The sequence below is a fragment of the Pseudorca crassidens genome, chromosome 6, assembly GCF_039906515.1.
Source record: "Pseudorca crassidens isolate mPseCra1 chromosome 6, mPseCra1.hap1, whole genome shotgun sequence".
Lineage (NCBI taxonomy): Eukaryota > Metazoa > Chordata > Mammalia > Artiodactyla > Delphinidae > Pseudorca > Pseudorca crassidens.
Window position 1 is genome coordinate 80,896,300 of NC_090301.1, and position 19,152 is coordinate 80,915,451.

General features: G+C 43.2%; 1 protein-coding gene across 1 annotated transcript in view; it reads right to left on the minus strand.

Annotated features, from left to right (window-relative positions):
• LYPD6B (LY6/PLAUR domain containing 6B) overlaps positions 1–19,152 on the minus strand; it is a 232,646-nt gene that overhangs the window by 170,658 nt on the left and 42,836 nt on the right. The window lies entirely within an intron of this gene.

The following is a 19,152-nucleotide window of genomic DNA, read 5'->3' on the forward strand; positions in this document are numbered from 1 at the left end:
TTCTTGTAATTGCGAGCGGTTCCTCTGCTTTTTCTTTTTTCTTTTATTTCTCTGACTATGAATTTAGGAGAAACAGTTATCTACTCTGGCCTTGAAGGACTGTTTCTATGTAGGAGCATCCCTACATAGCCTGCTTGAGTCCAATATTTTTGGTGCATGGGCTGTTTTGGGTATGGATGCATGCCACGTCTTTCCTCAGGGTGTGTTGGCCATTATCCCCTTGATAAGGGGTATGGATTGGTGTTGTGGTGACCAAAGCCTGCACCGGATGTTGGGCAGGGCCTTTCTCTTTGCTCTCTAGTTATTGTCTCCCTGTCAGGGACAGGGTCTGCTCTCCAGTTGTTGGAGTAGAAGCCCCACATCTGATTCTAAGCTGCAGTGTGAGGTACGCAGGACTGGAGGGCCCCCACTGGGAAAGGAGCCACTGCATGTTCTTCCCCAGGAGCTGTCTGCTGGGGCGTGCAATTCTGTGACACTGCCTGCCACCTGGTGTGCATGCCCACAAAGATCACTGTTGGTAGCACCACCCTCGGTGGCGACCTCTGCTTGCAGGCTCTTGTAATTGACTAGGAGGTCCCTTAAGCATACACACACACTCACAAAGCCACTGGCATGTAAAGCCACAGGAGCCACGTCCCAAGCCTGTAGACAGTTGGATCAGAAGAGCCTTAGGCATGCCTGTGCAGCCCCAGTCCCCAAATCCGCCAGAGTGAGAACGCACTGGGAGCCACATCCTGGCACCTGCACTGGGATTGCCAGTAATTGGTCCAGATTTCAGCCCCCCTTCAACATGTGTGAGCCTATGAATTTCACAGAACCCTCAGGTCCAGAGCCATGCCCCACTGCGAGCACACCAACAAGGCTATGGCAGACGCACACCTCTCCCCTCCCACGCTGACAATGGGACTCCAACGGCAGATCCATACTTCATCCTGCACGTGTCCCCAGTTGCGGCCTGGGCCACACTCTAGGCCCACTGGACTGTCTCTGCACTGCCAAACTGAGTCCAGTCCCCTTCCTGGGTCTGTCCACTGAAGCCCAAGTTTCAGCTCCCCATCGCTGCACACACCAGCAAGCGAGCATCTCATGCTGGGAAGTGCAGTGATGTGGCCAGGACCATCAGTGTTGGTGTTTCTCTACCCTGCCAGGCTGCAGGTCAGCTTCCACACTCCCTTCTCCAGCCTCTCAAGCTCCCTATGCTGGGTGCTGGAAGACCTCCCAGCCAGTAAAGAAGGTTCCCAGGGTGAGGGAACCTTTCCTCTTTCACAGCTCCCTCCCAAGAGTACAGCTTCCCTCCCAGTACCTCCTCTTCTCCCTTTTCCCTTCATCCTACTGGTAATATGGGGATGTTTTTGCAGCACTGGTCATATGAGATCTTCTGCAAGCTTTCAGTAGGTATTCTGTGAGAATTGGTCTACATGTAGATGTATTTTTGAGATATTTGTGAGAGGAAGTGAACTCCACACCCCTCTACTCTGCCATCTTGATCTCCTCTATGTAAGTCTTACATATAGAATTTAAGTTTGGTTTAATATGAACAAATTCTGCATGAAGCAGCACTAACAATATCGATAAGGATCATTTCCACCCCTAATATTCTGTAAATACCTCTGACTTCTGGCTTGAGGAAAAAAGTCTAAAATGAAAAGGAATGATCCAGAAAAACTGGTTTAATCATATTACTTAAGCCCACATTGATTTCATTTGCCATGTAAGTCATTATGACCCACTGGGAAGTTGGAAATTATATCTGAATTATACTGTTCTCAGAAAATCAGTCCATTTGCTAAAAAGCCTATTTAATTGCACGTGAGTCTATGTTATATTAGTACCTTAGGCTGGATATACAAATTCACCCTTTGAAGGACATAAATCTCTGAAATATAAAGTCCTTTTTTTCAGGATATCAATGTTATTATTAATTCAACATCTTATAATGACACAAAATCCTCATCACAATGGAACAATGAGAATATATGCAGAGAAGAACCACATAATTCCCTGGCCCTTCAATGCAGACTCACAGATTTTGTGTTCCCAGAATAGGTCGTCTCCATCCCTACCACACACTATTAGATGCATTTTGTGGAGGAATAAAGTGAGGTAGGATATAAGCACAAAGGGCTAAGATTTCTACCCCAGCTATGAAAGATAAACATGACTGGCTGCAGCAACAGTGTTCCAAATACGCGCCCACCCAGCCTCTGCACAATTAAGCAATTTTCATTTTCAAATAGATTTACTTTTTCATTGTTTTATTAAACCACTTAAATATTTGAAATACATATTTTAAAAGTCTCAGAAGCTACAGGACAGGCAAGACTGCACAGCAACAACTAAAACCAACCACCTAACAAACAAACCAAAAAAACAGGAATGGTGAATAAACAGCAGAAGTTAATTTACTTCCTCTACTTATGCAAAATGATATGTTCCTTAAATTTTCTAGTACATCCATTGAAGCATAATATATCCAAACCATAAATACATATAGTATGGATGATCACAGGGGAAAAATATTAACATCAGATTTAACTATTTTAATTATCTTATAAAACCAGTTGTTCCTACCAAGTATAAAAAGGAACAGAAGAAAACATTACTGATCAAAGAGCTTAGCTATGAGTTAGAGGACTGGCAAACCCACGGCATGCATGTCTCCAATCTTCCCTCTAGAACCTGTACAGGCACCCCAGCACTTCCCATGGCATCCAGATACAGCCTCACCATCCTCAACCCAGCTTGACAATCAGCCCCTTCCAATCTGTAATAAAATATATTAGCCAACTCCAAACTGGATTCATAATAGATTTACATACAACTGAAGGTAAACTAGAATGTTCTCTACCCACATTTGTTATGCCACATGCCAAATAACTATCTCAATATTAAAAGTAACATTCATAGGATCTCAAAATGCACACAAATGGACTTACAATATGCTGGGCACTATACTACATGCATTGTATCTTTTGATCCTCACTATGTTAGGTACTGTTGTTATTGCCATTTTAAAGAGTGGAAACAGCCTTTGAGAGTAAAACAGCTCCTCTAAGTACACCCAGGAAGTATGTGGGAGGTCTGTTCAATTCTCATCTCCAAAATTGCTCCTAGCCACCACACTATACTGTCTCTCCTTTTCTTCGCAAAGGCTCAGACTGTCTATTTGATGCAACTACTGCCCTTCAACAGGAGAATGTCACAGTCTTCATCCTAGCGTGCTGGCCCTGACAAAGTTAACGACAACTGTGAAAATCTAAACTGTCAACTCTACTACACTTCGTTTAATCACTGCACATGGTCCTAAACATTAAATGTTCAATTCATGTATTATTAATATTACTTTATGCACTGTGCAAAATGGACTACTGCTTAGAAAAATTCCTCCACCTAGAAGACAAACTTTTTAGAGGGACGTGTGTGGTAGAGCGGACCATAGTGATCATGTCCTTAGGCTGTTAAAAGGGGAATGCGGACCACCACCAAGAAGCAGGAGGGAAGGCAATGTGGCTGGGATTTGCTCCTGGACATCAGAATTTTCCAAAGAATCCATGATCCAAAGAAGAAATTATCAAACCTAAAAGACAACATGCTCACATAATTAAAATTGGAAACTAAAAGATCAACTCTCAACAAAAGAACATCTATTAATTTATCTGTTCATATTTTATTCACCCTGCCAGGTTAACCATATACTGGGATGGTATAATCCAGCCCACACTGAACACAGGCAACAAATAAATAGAAAATGTGTCTCCAAATAACCTTGGTCCTAAGAATTTCAAAGAAAACCTCTGAAAGTGTTACATGGTTAGTGTGATTTCTAGATGTCATGGAAGGTTCTAGAAGCTACCCACCATCACAGAAAAGCATGAACCCAGGAGACACCTGGCACCAAATAAACATAATAATTCCAAAGGCAGAAAGTGGGGATGTGGGGACAAGGAGATATCAACCCTGCTCTAATGAAGACCAAATGTGGAGGGGAGATGAGAGGGGCCAGAAGACAAAGCGTTAAATTATTTGCCTATAAACAGTGGCTTCTGAGAAGTAAAATGACTGTCACCACTTCATGGTGGTGCAGCTCTGCAAGTCCTGCCAACAGCACGGTAGTTCCCCAATTCTATCTGCCTGAGAATTTCCCAATTCATGTGTTAAAAATGCATATTCCTAGGCCCTGTTTGCAAAGACACTGATGCACTAGGTATGGTGTAGTGCCCACAGATGAGCATTTTTAAAAGCATCACATGTGATTCTGAGGCAGGTGGTACTATATCGAGAGGCTACAGAAATTCCTTTGGGCACTAGGTCCCAATTTTAAAAGATGCCACCATGTGACTCTGAAGACTTCTTAGTGGGTGAGTTAGACCTCGGCAAGGCTTCCGCAGGTACAGGGAGCCTGCACAACAAATATACAATCTGCTCAGAGAAGTATATTAGAACTATTGAAGAGTACTATCAGAGCTGATTTCTCCTTTCCTTACACACCTAAAAACTGAATGGCGCAGTGGTTGAGAGTCCGCCTGCTGATGCAGGGCACACGGGTTCGTGCCCTGGTCCGGGAAGATCCCACATGCCACGGAGCGGCTGGGCCCGTGAGCCATGGCCGCTGAGCCTGCGCGTCTGGAGCCTGTGCTCCGCAACAGGAGGGGCCACAGCAGTGAGAGGCCCACATAACACCAAAAAAAAAAAAAAAACAAAAAAAACTGAATACACAGTAAGAGATGCAGAAATAAAGAAAAGCATCAGTTAAGTACTTTTTTCACTAAACTCTATTATAGATGACTGTGTTCTTGTTCTTATTTCTGGTACTTTTTGTTGGGGGAAGGGAAAAGGACAAGTTGCACACTAAAGCAGCACTCAGGAAGCTTGCCTTTAAGTTACAAATATATTGATGATTTCTAATATTCAAATCAAATACTAGGATGTGTTTCTATATCTCCCTTTATGGGATATAAAATTCATATACATATTCATATGTTGAAGTCCAAACCCCCAGTCTCTCAGAATGTGACTATATTTGGAAACAGGGTCTTTAAAGAGGTAATTAAGTTAAAATGAGGTCAGTAGGGTAGGCCTTAATCCAGTAGGACTGGTGTCCTTATAAGAGGAAGAAATTTGGACACAGACACAGAGGGAAGATGACATAAAGACATAGGGAGAAGGCGGCCATCTACAAGCCAAGGAGAGAGGCCTCAGAAGAAACCTGGGTGGTCGTTTAGTCCACCCCGTCTGCGGTACACTGTGATGGCAGGCTTCCCAAACTAACACATCTACTCGTATAAAAAGCAAGGCAATCCTATCTCATCCAATACCTTCCTTAGGCAGTGTACTTGTCCTAGTTCTGAAAGGAGGCAGGCCGTGCTCAGAGCTGACACTCTAAGAAAAAGGGAGGAGAGGATGAAGCACCAGATGTTCAACAACTTATCACTTTGTGATGCCTGAAGCTCATGGCACCACTGCTGTTCATCTCCTGTGGCTCCTCTTCCCCTCCTGGGTCTGAAGGAGCCGACGGGGGAGGTGAGGGCTGCGAGGAAAGAAGGTCAATATCCACAAACCCCAAACCAACTAGCTCCCTCCTTGCCTTTCTTATCAGGGAGAGAACTGATACCTCCTCTCCATTTTCTAGACGCTGCCTCCTCTGCTTCTACAATTATTCAATGTACACACAGACGGGTAGGCTGTTTAGCACTGGAGAGGCGTTTCTGTGTACGGAGGTGGGGGAGTATATTCTGGAAACATTTCATTTTCATCCACCCTCACCAGAGCACCTCCCCGAAGGTGCACCTGTGCACGCAAAAGGCCCAGGCCCTGCATCTGAGAACAACTTCCTGGCAACGTCTTGGATTTTGATGGAGTTGTTTTTAATGGACCTTTCTCCCGCTGCCTGCAGTAACCGAGAGGCACCGATAGCCCAACTTCCTCTTTGGGGAGATTCCAGTCCTCACTGATGAGCCCTCTGGACAGGGCTACCTTCCTGTCCTCTCTCAGTAGTCTTTGATCATTCTTCTCCCATATTAGTGACAGAAAAGTAGGATAAAGGAAAATGCTTCAAATCAGAAAAAAAAAAAGCTTAAGTTACCTTAACATAAAAGTTACTAGATGAATTCCTCACTCTCCTCCTTGCTATAGCAGTCAAATCCTTTCTTAGGTTCTACAGTTTTAAAACTGTCTCAAATGAAGCTGGTTGTTAAACAGAACTAACCCCCCACAAATCAACCCCCATTGCTGGAGCATTCTAAATACTTCTGAACATAACCAACTTTTAAGCCAGTTGCCTACAGTTAAGAAACTACTTTAAACCACACCACTATCACTCTTACACAAGCAGAACTTGTCAACTAACTCAGTTTCCTATTATCCGTCAACATGAAGGTCATCCAGAGGATCAAAAAGAATAACGGCCATAAAAAATCCACAAATCTATGGTGATACTCAGAGAAGGGTGAGTGAGGAAACTCTTTACAGATGAATGCCAGCAGCTCAACACAGAAGCAATGAGAGAATCAGAGAATCTCCATTCAGTACTTCCAGTGTAAGAGCTGATTCAGGCAGGGAGCAAAGGAAGGCAAAAACTTGGTTGAAAAGTTGTTAGGAAACAGGATATTTGCACTCTGCCAAAAATCAGCCCACAAATTCTTACTAATTGCAAAGGAAAAGGTAATTTTCTGGTGGAAAGACCCAGGAGTCATTGGCTCTGCATCAGTAATACTGAGACAGCAGGACATTATGTAATATGAAATTCACAGCATCACCTATGAAGTAGTTTTGGCAAAAATGGTTGCTATAGGCTGAAATGTCTGTGCCCCGCACCCAAAATTCCTCTGTTGAGACCTAATCGCCAGCGTGATGGTATTTGGAGGTAAGGCCTCAGGAGATGCTTAGGTCATGAGGGTATACCCCTGATGAATGGGATTAGTGTCCTTATAAAAGAGTCCCTACAGAGTTCCCTTGCCCCTTTTGCCATGTGAGGGTGCAAGGAGACCATCTGCAACCCAGAAGGGGGACCTCACCCAACCACAGAGTCACCCTGATCTCAGACTTCAGCCTCCAGCTCTGTGAGAAATAAATTTGTTGTTTATAAGCCACCCAGTCTCTCCTATTTGTGTTACAGCAGCCTAAGTGGACTGAGATAATCTAACCTGAATCTACTCACACTTCTAAACCTAACTTCCAGTTTACAGGAAATACACACGCTAAAGAATAAGTAAATGATACCTGCGGAAACCATCAAGAAACCCATAATGTGGGCCATCCTCCAAGACAACAAGCCCAGACTCTCCAAAAAGTTAAAGGAGGTGTGGAGGCTGCTGAAACGGATTAAAAAAGACAAAACCAAATGTAATTCATGAACCTGGAATCCTAATGTTGAAAAAACACTACAAGACATTTTTCAGATAAGCACGGAAATTTGAAAATACTGGCTATTTGATGGTAAAAACAACCACTGTTAATTTTCTTAGGAGTACTGCTGTATTACTGTAATGAAGGGGAAATGTCCTTATTGTTAGGAGATGCATCCTGAAGTATTTAGGGGTGAAATGTTCTGATGTTTGAAACTTAAGAGAGAGAAGAGCAGATATAGCGAAATACTGCTTGCTGGTGCAGCGTACTGGCAGGGCACACAGGAAGCTCTTTCCTTTTGTAAGAGAACTGCTCTGCCGTCACGCCCTGCTGTGCCATGCTACTCCCGTCCTTGGGTACCTGGTCCGGCGTCTCCAGACTCTAGCCCAGGGACGTGGGCTTCTGCACTGGCTTTCTCATCTGACAGCAGGAGCCTCTGCTCTGTGTGCTGATGCTGGCTCTCCTTTATGGAGGCACAGCTAGGAGCACACAGGCAGGCAGTGAGAAGGCTGTTCCACACCCTGAATTCCTTATTTCCTACACGCAATGAGGTAGAAAGGGAGGCCTGAATTATGGCTGAACCCAGCCAGGTTCAGCTGACAAGCTTTTCCGGCCGCCTCACAGCATATGGTAATTATTAACCACACAACGGAGTCCAGCCGGCCTGGGCCCTCTGCTGGCACAAGAACAGTTCCAAATAATTTCCAATAACAGCAACGACAGCCATGGTTCTGGAGGACTTACTAAGTACCAGACACCGTTCTAAGTGCCTGATGTGTCCTAATGTATGGATTTACAGGAGCGGGCAAGCTTTACCGTATTATCATTAAGCACTACCATCCAGGACTGACTGAAACCCTCACTGCAGGCAAAGGCTAAAAAGTAATTTGGAATAATATTCACATTCAGAAGGCTAAGTCACCTTGGCTTGAAAAAATGGGAATTGATACTGGAGGTGGGAGGAGGTTCAGTATTTCTTTCCTAAAAACCATTAATGCGAATCACACTTCAAACTCTTGCAAGTCTCGGCATCTATAACCATTTATTATGGAAAGAATGTACCACAATCAAAAATCACAGCTTGCTCCCTGACGTCCGCAATCAAAGCGAGAGAAGCAAAGATATATCACCTAACCCAGTTGTTCCTCCCGGGCCATCACTCATCGGCCACTTGCCATTGCTCACAACTCTTTTCACACATTAGCGTTAGAAAGTTCTAAAGACTAGAGCAGATGTTTCCCTCCTCAAAGTTACTGCCGACAGTTATTAAGGGTGGGGAAAAAGAAGCTTCAAATATCCCTTGTGGATAGAATAAAGGGGAAAAAACACCTGCAAACATCAAGGAAGTCAGGCAGGCATTCGAATCTTGGAGGTCAGCAGCTGAATTACATGAACACGGACAAAAAAAGAAGTGTCGTCAACCATTTAGCGACTGACTCCAGTATTTAACTACCTGGTAACTATCCAGAAGACAGTAACTTTTTACTCATACAATAGGAAGGCTACACTGGAATACCATACAGCAATTGGAATGGAAGGGTAGCAGAATATGCCACGCCAAAATAGGCCCACAGGAGTTCAGGACATGCCACTCCAAAGCATGCCACTTGGGAATATTGATTATTCTGAGCTGTAGGCACTTGAAAAACAGCAAATGCAGGGAGAGGCTTCCTCCAAACTCCCCTATATGCTTAAAGACAGAGCTTCCAAAAACAACTCAACTGTCATAAATCCCCTCCCTGGGAGTTTCATCAACTGGGGAAGACTGACTGTTATCACAAGAGAGGAGACCGGAAGTCGACACGTTCTTCAAGGGCCCATTCATCCTTCCTAAAAATCATTTACTCTCCCCTTTCCCTATTAAGATGCCCTTTAATCCTGAATTCTCAGCCACCTGGGGGAGTTACTAATTTTTCCTTGGTATCACTCATGTATATATGAGGTATGCATGTTAAAAAAACTTGTTTTTCTCTTGTTAATCTTTTATTACAGGGGTCTCAGCTAAGAACTCAGAAGGGTAGAGGGAAAATTCTTCTTCCTCCCCTACAGAATAAATGGGCAACACTACAGGCAACAATATGGATCAAATCTCATATAATGTTGAACAAAAGAGACCAGACATTAAAAAGTACATACTATGAAGATATATAACTTATTTGTATAATTTATTCATTTAAAAATTTTAAATTTTTATAATATATTTTAAATATGTTTATAGAATAAAATTTAAACCAAGCAAAAATGATTAATGCTGTTAGAATTCAGGATAGTGGTAACTTCTGAAGAGAGTAGTAACTAGGAAGGGGCACCATGGGTAGGGAGTATCTCTGGGGGCTGGTGAGGTTCTATTTCTGCACATCAGCGTTGGTTACACAGGTCTGCTCTGCACATGAAAATTCATTAAACTGTACTCTTCTTTGTGTACCTTCTCTATATGTTATGCTTCAGACATTTAAAATGTGAAAACAATCAACCACAATGAGATATCACCTCACATTTGTTAGGGTGGTTATTAAAAAAAAAAGATTTAACAAATGTTGGTGAAGATTTGGAGAAAAGGGAACCCTTATGCACTGTTTTTTTTTAAATTTTTTATTTTGTATTTGAGTATAGCCAATTAACAATGTTGTGATAGTTTCAGGTGCACAGCAAAGCTGTGACTGAAATGGAAATTGGTGCAGCCACTGTGGAAAACAGGATGGTGGTTCCTCAAAAAATTAAAACTAGAACTACTGTATGATTCAGCAATTCCACACTGGGTATATATTCATATCCACAGGAAATGAAATCACTTCTTGAAGAGATACCTACACCCACCCTCATATTAAATGCAGCATTATTAACAACAGCCAAGATATGAAAATAATCTATGTATTCACTGATGCATGACTGAATAAAGAAAATGTGAGATTTTATACACACACACACACACACACACATACATATATAATGGAATATTATTCAGCCATTAAAAAGAATGAAATCTTGCCATTGGCGACATGGATGGACCTTGAGGGCATTATGCTAAGTAAAGTAACTCAGACAGAAAGACAAATACTATATGATCTCACTTATATGTGGAATCTAAAAAACAAACAAGCAAGCTCACAGATACAGAAAACAGACTGGCAGTTGCCTTAAGTAGGGGTGAGCGAAATGGGTTAAAGGGAGTCAAAAGGTACAAACTTCCAGTTATAAATAAGTCTTGGGGATGGAATGTACAGCATGGTGACTATAGTTAATAATACTATATTGTATATTTGAAAGTTGCTGAAAGTAAATCTTAAAAGTTTCTTATCACAAGAAAAAATTCTGTAACTATGTATGGGGACAGATGTTAACTATTGTGGTGATCAGTTTGGCAATATATACAAATACTGGATCATCATGTTGTACACCTGAAGCTAATATAATATTGTATGTCAATTACATGTTTTCATAAATAAATATGAAGACAATTTAATATTCCTATACCAAGAGATCTCTGACTTCTACTTTCAAAACAACCTCAGAAATGGTGGTGTTATCTAAAATCATCCACTTCAAGAAAGTGAGAGCTGAAGGCAATTAGGAACCAACACCTAAGTCCACATGTAAAGTGAAATTAGACACAGTCCCTGCAATAGCTGTACAAATCACTCTGCAGGCATTAGCAAGAACTGCTGGGGGGCAGTAATTACAGAGGCCTTTGATCTTCTATTATATCTTCTATCTGGGATCTCAAAGAAGCCAGCAAACAAACAAGGCCCAGCAGCGCACTGACAAAGGCCACTGTGTCTTCATCTGTTTACAGCACCAGCCCCAGATCCTGCACCTCTGCATGGGAGCAGCTGAAATCAGGAAAAGGCCTAGGTGTTACTAATGCCCTGATATAAAAACATTAGGTCAAAACTCCACATGTTAACATCTGTCTGGTCTTTATAAGCAGGATCCCAATCAGAGAGCAAATCTATGTGTCCCAGGTTGGCATTTTTCCTAATATATTAGATTCTTTAAAAGCAAAGAACAGAGAACTTGAGAGAAAGAGCACAGTCTGTAACTTCAAACCTCCCAATTCTATTTGACCTTCTTGCCTACTATTATGGGTTGAGTTGTGTCCCCCCAAAATTTGTATGCTGAAGTCCTAGCCCCCAGTCCTCAGATTCACTTTATTAGGAAATAGCGTGATTGTAGATGTGATCAGTTAAGATGAGGTCATACTGGAGTAGGGTGGGCCCGAGTCCAACACGACTGGTCCTTATAAGAAGAAAAATTTGGGTGCACGTGCATGCACACACACACACACACCATGTGAAGACTGGAGTCCCACTGCCATAAGAAAGTACCAGAAGCTGGAGAGAGACCTGGAACACTTTCTTCCTTAGTGCCTTCCAAGGGAGCATGGACCTACTGACCCCTGCCCATCTCAGACTCTCAGCCTCCAGAACTGTGAGAAGATACATTTCTGCTGTTTAAGGCCCTCAGTTTGGGCTAGTGCTTTGTCGTGGCAGCCCTAGCAAACTAATACATCTACATAGCCCAGGTCTGGCAATGCTGGTGAACAAGGACTTCTATCCTTATCTTAGAGATGAAGAAACAAGTACAGAGAAATAAGGTATACTGCTGTAAGTCACAAAGCCCCCACTGACCAAGATTAGAACTCAGGGATCGGGCTTCCCTAGTGGCACAGTGGTTGAGAGTCCGCCTGCTGATGCAGGGGACACGGGTTCGTACCCCGGTCCGGGAAGATCCCACATGCCGTGGAGCGGCTGGGCCCGTGAGCCATGGCCGCTGAGCCTGCGCGTCCGGAGCCTATGCTCCGCAACGGCAGAGGCCACAACGGTGAGAGGCCTGCATACAGCAAAAAAAAAAAAAAAAACTCAGGGATCAAGAAAAAAAATTGCTGCAAAAAGCTGTAAGAAGTAAAAGCATTAAAGAAATGGCAAACTCTCCTTTCCTGGAGGCCTGCTAACTCCTGTCTGGGAGAGCCTGGGGTGGCCCTGTCTATAAAGAAGGTGCTTCCACCACTACAAATCTAAGCCAACAGCACACCTGCCCCAAGACTTGTAATTCCCACTACGGGAATGCATTACTTTTCAAAGGCCTGAATCTGCTAAAAAGAACGTAGCTACTAAAAATGAGGCAAGCAAAAAGGAGTGAATACAAATGGCATTTTAATAAGTAATAAGACTTCAAGGGAAGCTAGAAGTTCAGAGTCACTTCTGAAATTTAACATAGAATTAATCTACATCATCTTCCAAAAGCATCAGTCCAGAAAAGAGCCTGCACAAGGGTGTCCACTTCAAATGCAGCCACAGAAAATACAAATGAACCTCTAAAAGCAATCATTGTTAGGGTGGGTTTATGAATTGATCTCTGGCGTGTGCCAGCTATGGCTAAAATCTAAACTGCAGCAAACGTCAGTAATATCTAGATTACATTTAATATTAGGTGGAACAGTATAGCAAGAGTTAGATTTTATGAAATGGAAAGTCACACATTAAGAAATATTAATCGAGCTACATGCTGGATGCCAGTCCACACACTGAAAGTCAGATCCAGGGGTGAATAAAATAGACACCAGCCCTGTCTAAAAGCCCTCATGGAGTTGAGAGTGACGCTCTCAAATGGGAATCCAGAGGTAACACAAACGGTTGTAATATTTGCTGGTCTTTAAAGGAGAAATTGTAGTGACAACTATATTAGAATTTTCTATTTGTTCTTCTCAGTTTTAAAATTAGCCAGACCTCCATGACCATCACTGAAATCAGTACCAGAGGCTGGGCTCTGGGCTGCTCTCAGGACAGTGCGTGGGAGGAGCGTTCCCCTTCATGTGCACACCAACTTGAAAAGAGGACCAATGGGTAGCCTGAAAAAGCCAAGGTCACCGATTTAATCTTCATAGCACCAGGTAACTTCAAGAAACTGCACTTATTATCCTGGCTGACAAGTCCACGTTTCACATCATTGGTTTCTAGAAAGGAATATGCCCTCCAGCATACTCAGAGGGGATGTGGGTAAAGCATTTCATGAACTGAGTGGGAAGCAAAGCCAACACAGAGGAAGATCTGGTTGTGGCAGGAAACAGGCCTCCGTCCAGCCAGTCATCACGGCACTTTCCCAGGGGAGGCAGGGGTGCCAGGAGCATTCACACCACCCTACATATGGGATGCCCTCAGGCCTTCAAGGACCCTCCTCTGGCCTGACCTTGTGGCACTGTGACCTGACAGTCTCAGCCTACCAGGCAAACTAATATCACTGACAGTCACATCCTTGTGTGAATTCCATGACTGTCCTTTGCTGTTGAGGACCAAGCAGTTCAGAACAGCCCCTTTAACGTCAGCTCCTCCTGAAGCAGCAGCACTTGCTTCAAGGAGCAGCAACTCAGTTTTAGCCCAAAGCTACCCTGTTGGGACTTGATGCCATTCCAACTTACCTTCTTTCTCAATGAAATGTGGATCTTTCACTGTGGCACAGGTGAGCTCAAAATTATAATTGCATGCGTTCATGTGGATGTACTCAACTCACCAACTTTAAAGAATAAGATTCATGAAAAGGACAAAAACCTTAAAAGCCACTCCCTTCAAATCACTTTAAAAACCTCCTTTGAGGAGCTGCTCCAGCACAGTCCTAGGGAAATTTTTTTTTTTTTTTTTTTTTTTGCAGTACGCGGGCCTCTCACTGTTGTGGCCTCTCCCGTTGCGGAGCACAGGCTCCGGATGTGCAGGCTCAGCAACCATGGCTCACGGGCCCAGCCGCTCTGCGGCATGTGGGATCTTCCCGGACCGGGGCACGAACCCGTGTCCCCTGCATTGGCAGGCGGACTCTCAACCACTGCGCCACCAGGGAAGCCCGGAAATTTTGTTTTAATTGTAGTTACCACTTCTTACTACATGTCACATTGTTTTTAAGAAAAATCAAAACGTATAGAAATACAATAGTTTCCAAATACAAAGGGAACATATTTTTCAGAGTTAATCTATTATGTCCAGATGGCTATTTAAACCATGCTAAAAACCAAAGCCCTCACCTCCCTGGGCTGCTGGAAAGCTGGTAAGTTTCACTGTCTCCAGAGCTTCCTGCAGACATCACTGAGGCTGCTTATGCTCTGGGTGCACCCCCAGTAGGATTTCTTGCCTTATCTTTTCAAAGTTGCAAGGGACTTCCCGAGAATTAGATACGAGCTACCAGGGCGTCCTGTGGCATTTAACACAACACTGGTCACTAAGTCATCCGTGGCCATCCGTTCATTCCAGGCAGCCAGCAGCTTGGCCATCTATAGCCAGAGGCACTGATTGTCATCTCCACAAATTACAAATACCTCACATACACAGTGGGGGAAACCTGTAAACTATGTGAATTCCAGGTTAGGAATGTCTTACTTCCGTTTCACTCATCCTCCAACCCTGCCACAGCACACTCAAAAGAGTATTCCGTTCGCATTAGTTTTTAAATCATGTGGATCACATATTTATCTTACCTGTTTTATAAAAGGTAAACCTTTAGTGATTAGAAACATTTTTTAAGCATTTAACAACATCAAAAAAAACACAATATAGTCCTATAATCTACTATCTAATTTCCTTTTTGTAAATTTTCCACAAATTCCTTGTTAAATTCAAATTATTTGCACTAGTTTACATGTTCACCCAATATCGGGTTTTCAATAATTTCTGCTCTCTACTCCTCCATTTACATAAAACAAAAAAGTTTCCCCAAGACAAGCTGGACAACTTTTATGAAATTTAAATCTTTTTTTTCAGAATCCCCTTAACTATTTATTTAGTTCCATCACACTGATGTTAGCACAAACATATACATTAAGTCTAAATTGCTCAGAAATGTGAAATTTAATAAGCTGTACAAACACACCACCAAACGTAATATAAAACCATAAACATATGTATCCATAAAACCAGAAAATATTGATCTATATCTGATTGGCTATTTCTACATTTTCCCATTAACATTTCCTTATTACTTATTCACTTAGCTCAGCACAGCCCCATAAGGAAGCAACAAACACCAAGTGCCAAAGGCTTAAGAAAAATTCATAAGGAAGGGAAGGAGAAAAGGAGGAAGATTTCTGAATTTAAAAATCAAAATCTGGGAATTTCCTTGAAGTCCAGTGGTTAGGACTCCATGCTTTCACTGCTGAGGGCCTGGGTTCAATCCCCGATTGGGGAACTAAGATCTCACAAGCTGTGCAGCACAGCCAAACCATCAAAATAAATGATAAAATAAATAAGAAATAAATTTTTTTAAATTTTAAATCAGAATCACAGACAGTTTACCTAGTACCCTCTGGTTGCAAATTAAGAAAAGATCAGCATCATGTAACTTTAGCAACAAACAAGAGCCCTCGGAATAAGGTAAGGAGCAGAGCTCTAATTCAGGACCATCTCTCACTTTCTTCATTCCATACAGACCTTTTCTTCCTCTGGAACCTGAGGCCAATGCTGTGAAAATGAGACAGAGCAGTCAGTGCCTTCTCAAACCTTCAGATGCCTCAGCATCACCTGTGCATGCATGAAATGCTGACTCTGATCGAGGAGGTTTGGGGTGGGACCGGAGAGTATATCAATACTTTCTAACAAGCTACCAGGAGCTTGTTACTACTGCTAGTCTGAGGACCAAAAAACTGAGTAGCAAATATACAGACTTCAATACCTAAGAACTTTGAAACTACTGGACTTATAACAAAAGTTTCCAGAATACAGCTATAAATGATTGATTGGCTCACTTTGTTTTATTACACAGAAGTTTCTTAAAGAGAGAAAAGCCACCTTATTTTTCCTTAATGTTAACACAGGTGGGGCGCATTCTACTGTATATTAAGAAAATAGATCAGAAACTGGTAACCTGGGTTGCCTTGAGGAAGGAACCAGCCAACCTGGACGAGGGAGAGGAAGGGTTTTCACTGAATATCCTTCTGCAGTTTTTAAATATTGAATCACGTGAGTCAACTACCTATTCAAAAAATAAATTGTATTTTAACATTTAAAAACATTTCATAGGATATACTGGAAGCTGACTAAATGTTAAATTAATCCATTTCCCAGGAAAGTAAGTGGTCGGGCCGGGGAGACCACTTACTTTAAGTTAGCATTTTTCTTCACACAGGGAACATGCCTTAGTTTAACCACCTTCTAGGATCACGCCAATATTATATTTTTATTATAATAACATTTTTCAACCCCATTACTCTTCTCCAGCACCAGAAGGACCCAACAGCATGCCTTGATTCATAGAAAATTTGAAAAAGCTTCTATGTGCACCCCTAGTGAGTCAGGCTCTCACTGCAGAGAACTTTCCAGTACCTCAATCTCTTGTATTTTTGAAAACTCGGCCACTTGGCACTGAAATTGTTCCTATTAACAGCATTCACACTGGTGTTTTAGATCTACACAGAAGTAACAGCAACTGAAAACAGAAACCAAATGACGGAATGGGTGAGAATGTGCGTGTATGTGTGTGTGCATGGGTGTGTCCTCACACAAGTAACCCTATGGCTGAGCAAATATTAGCTCAACCGTCTGATCTGAACTTAACCCATATGGACCTAACCCCACCTGTACTCTCACAGGGCCTCCAAGGCAGACACATTCCTCTTTACATAACTTGGTCATGACTCACCTATAAGACTCTGTGAAAGTGCTTATCGCGTTTGCAATTTGTGAATTAATATTCATCCCTAAACCCTTAAATGCTTGTTTCGGTTCTGCCTTTCACCACGTCGCCTTAGAGCAGACCTTACCGTGTTGTCGAGGCTTCTTCAAATCCCCACATCCGCCCTCCTCCTCCATTAGCACTGCCTGGTCTGGGTCCCCATCCCCACCCCAGGTCTCCATCCTCTCTACTACAGCCTATGCTTATAACTGAGTGGATCAGCTGCAGGGACTAAAGGGAAAGGATCAGAGACAGGCAAACCCAGGCTGGAGGGAATCCACGCGTCACAGCCCTGCCCCAAGGACTCTGGCAACCGTCCAGCACGTGTGTCTAAAGAAGCAGCGGCCACCGAGCTAATTCCAGTTTCCTGTCTGTTATCCAAGGAGACACGCAGTGGTGGGGAGATAACCAAAAACATCGCGGTGGGGGAAAAGGAGGCCCCAGCGGCACAGAGCATCTTCCTAACTCTCCACTCAGCACAGAGCCCCAGATAACTACAGATACGGCCCAGAACCAGCACTGACCCCCGGCAACACGGCGGTGGGTTTGGTGGGGTAGGACCAGGTGGAGCCAAGGACCCAGCCAAGAGGCTGCAGTTCAGGCCAGGGTGGCTGTTCCAGAAGGAACGTCGGTGCCAAGCAGGAAACCAAAGGAAAAACGCAGAACTGCAGGCCAAGAAAACATCGTGAGGATTGAGGTGAGGGGGTCGCTCGGCTCACGCGGGTGCTCTCGCCCGGGGCTTGAGCTATATCGCCGGTTTCCTACCTGCCAGGCGATGGATGTGACGCTGCCGAAGTGCCTCTGCCCACGAGAAGCTACAGCCGCACTGGGCTGGAGGAAGCAGGTACAGCTGCCCAACTGCAATTCCCCTCACTCAGAAACTCTCAAGAGCTCCTCCTACATCATCACCACCATCCCCCTCAACAAAACTAGCAGCAACTGGGCAGGCATTGCCTCTAAAGACATCACCTGCTACCATTCTCCTGCCTCTCTGGCCTCTTTGATGATCCTAGAACAGACTAGGTAAGTTGCCACCTCAGGGCCTTTGCACTTGCTGTTCCCGCTGCCTAGAAGCCTCTTCCCATAGGTACCTTCATAGCTCTTTCTCTCTCCTCCTTCAATATTCACCCAAATGTCTTAATCAGCCTTCCGTGACCACCCTTTTCAATCATAAATCCCCTCCTCCACCACCTCAGCATCTTTTCCTTTTCCTGTATTTCTTCTTCTTCACAGCACTTATCACACTGACATTCCATATGTTTTCCTTCTGTATTTGTTTATTGTCCCCTTCTCCAGAAACACACGGGCAGAGAGTCAAGGAAGGGTAAAACAACTTTCCAAAGTGAAAGAAGGTATCAGTATTACAAGGAAAAAACCCAAATGTCCATCATGCCCTTTTCCTTCTTCCCATGACACAGCCATCTTTCCAAATATTTTTTTAGAGCAAAATTTGTAACTATTTTTATCTGTATCTTTTTTTAATTGAAGTATAGTTCATTTACAATGTTGTGTTAGTTTCAGGTGTACAGCAAAGTGGTTTATTTATACACACACACACACACACATTCTTTTTCAGATTCTTTTCCATTATAGGTTATACAAGATATTGAGTATAGTTCCCTGTGCTATACAGTAGGTCCTGCTGCTTCCCAGCCTTTAAGATCTGGATTGAGAGACCTCTTCCTTAGGGTTCACCTTCACGTCTCTTCTGCTCCCCTCTCTCACCTTTCTCCAAACTGCCACAGCATTGTCTGTTCCATGCGAACTCCACACTAACCAACAGCGCCTGCCTAACTGGGAGGACAGAGCGTGTCAGCTCATGCTTAGGAAAGTACTAGGACCGTGTGGTGCTGTTTGTTAGCCAATAAATCAGAGCCATCATTACTGTTATTTAGTATAAGTATCTCGTATCACATATACTGATTAAAGTTTCATTTCCACAGCTAGATTATAAGCGAATTGAGGGCAAACATCTTACCCTGTATTTGTGAATTTTCCCCCAGAGTACTTACTACAGATGTTTAATAATTATTTGTCAACTGACTGAAACAAAGGATTTCCACGTTTAAAGATTCATTTGCGACCCCTCAGAACCTCTGTTTAGACAGTGATTCCAATCCTTTACCTCTTCCAGGACTGACCTTGTGTGTAAATACAGCA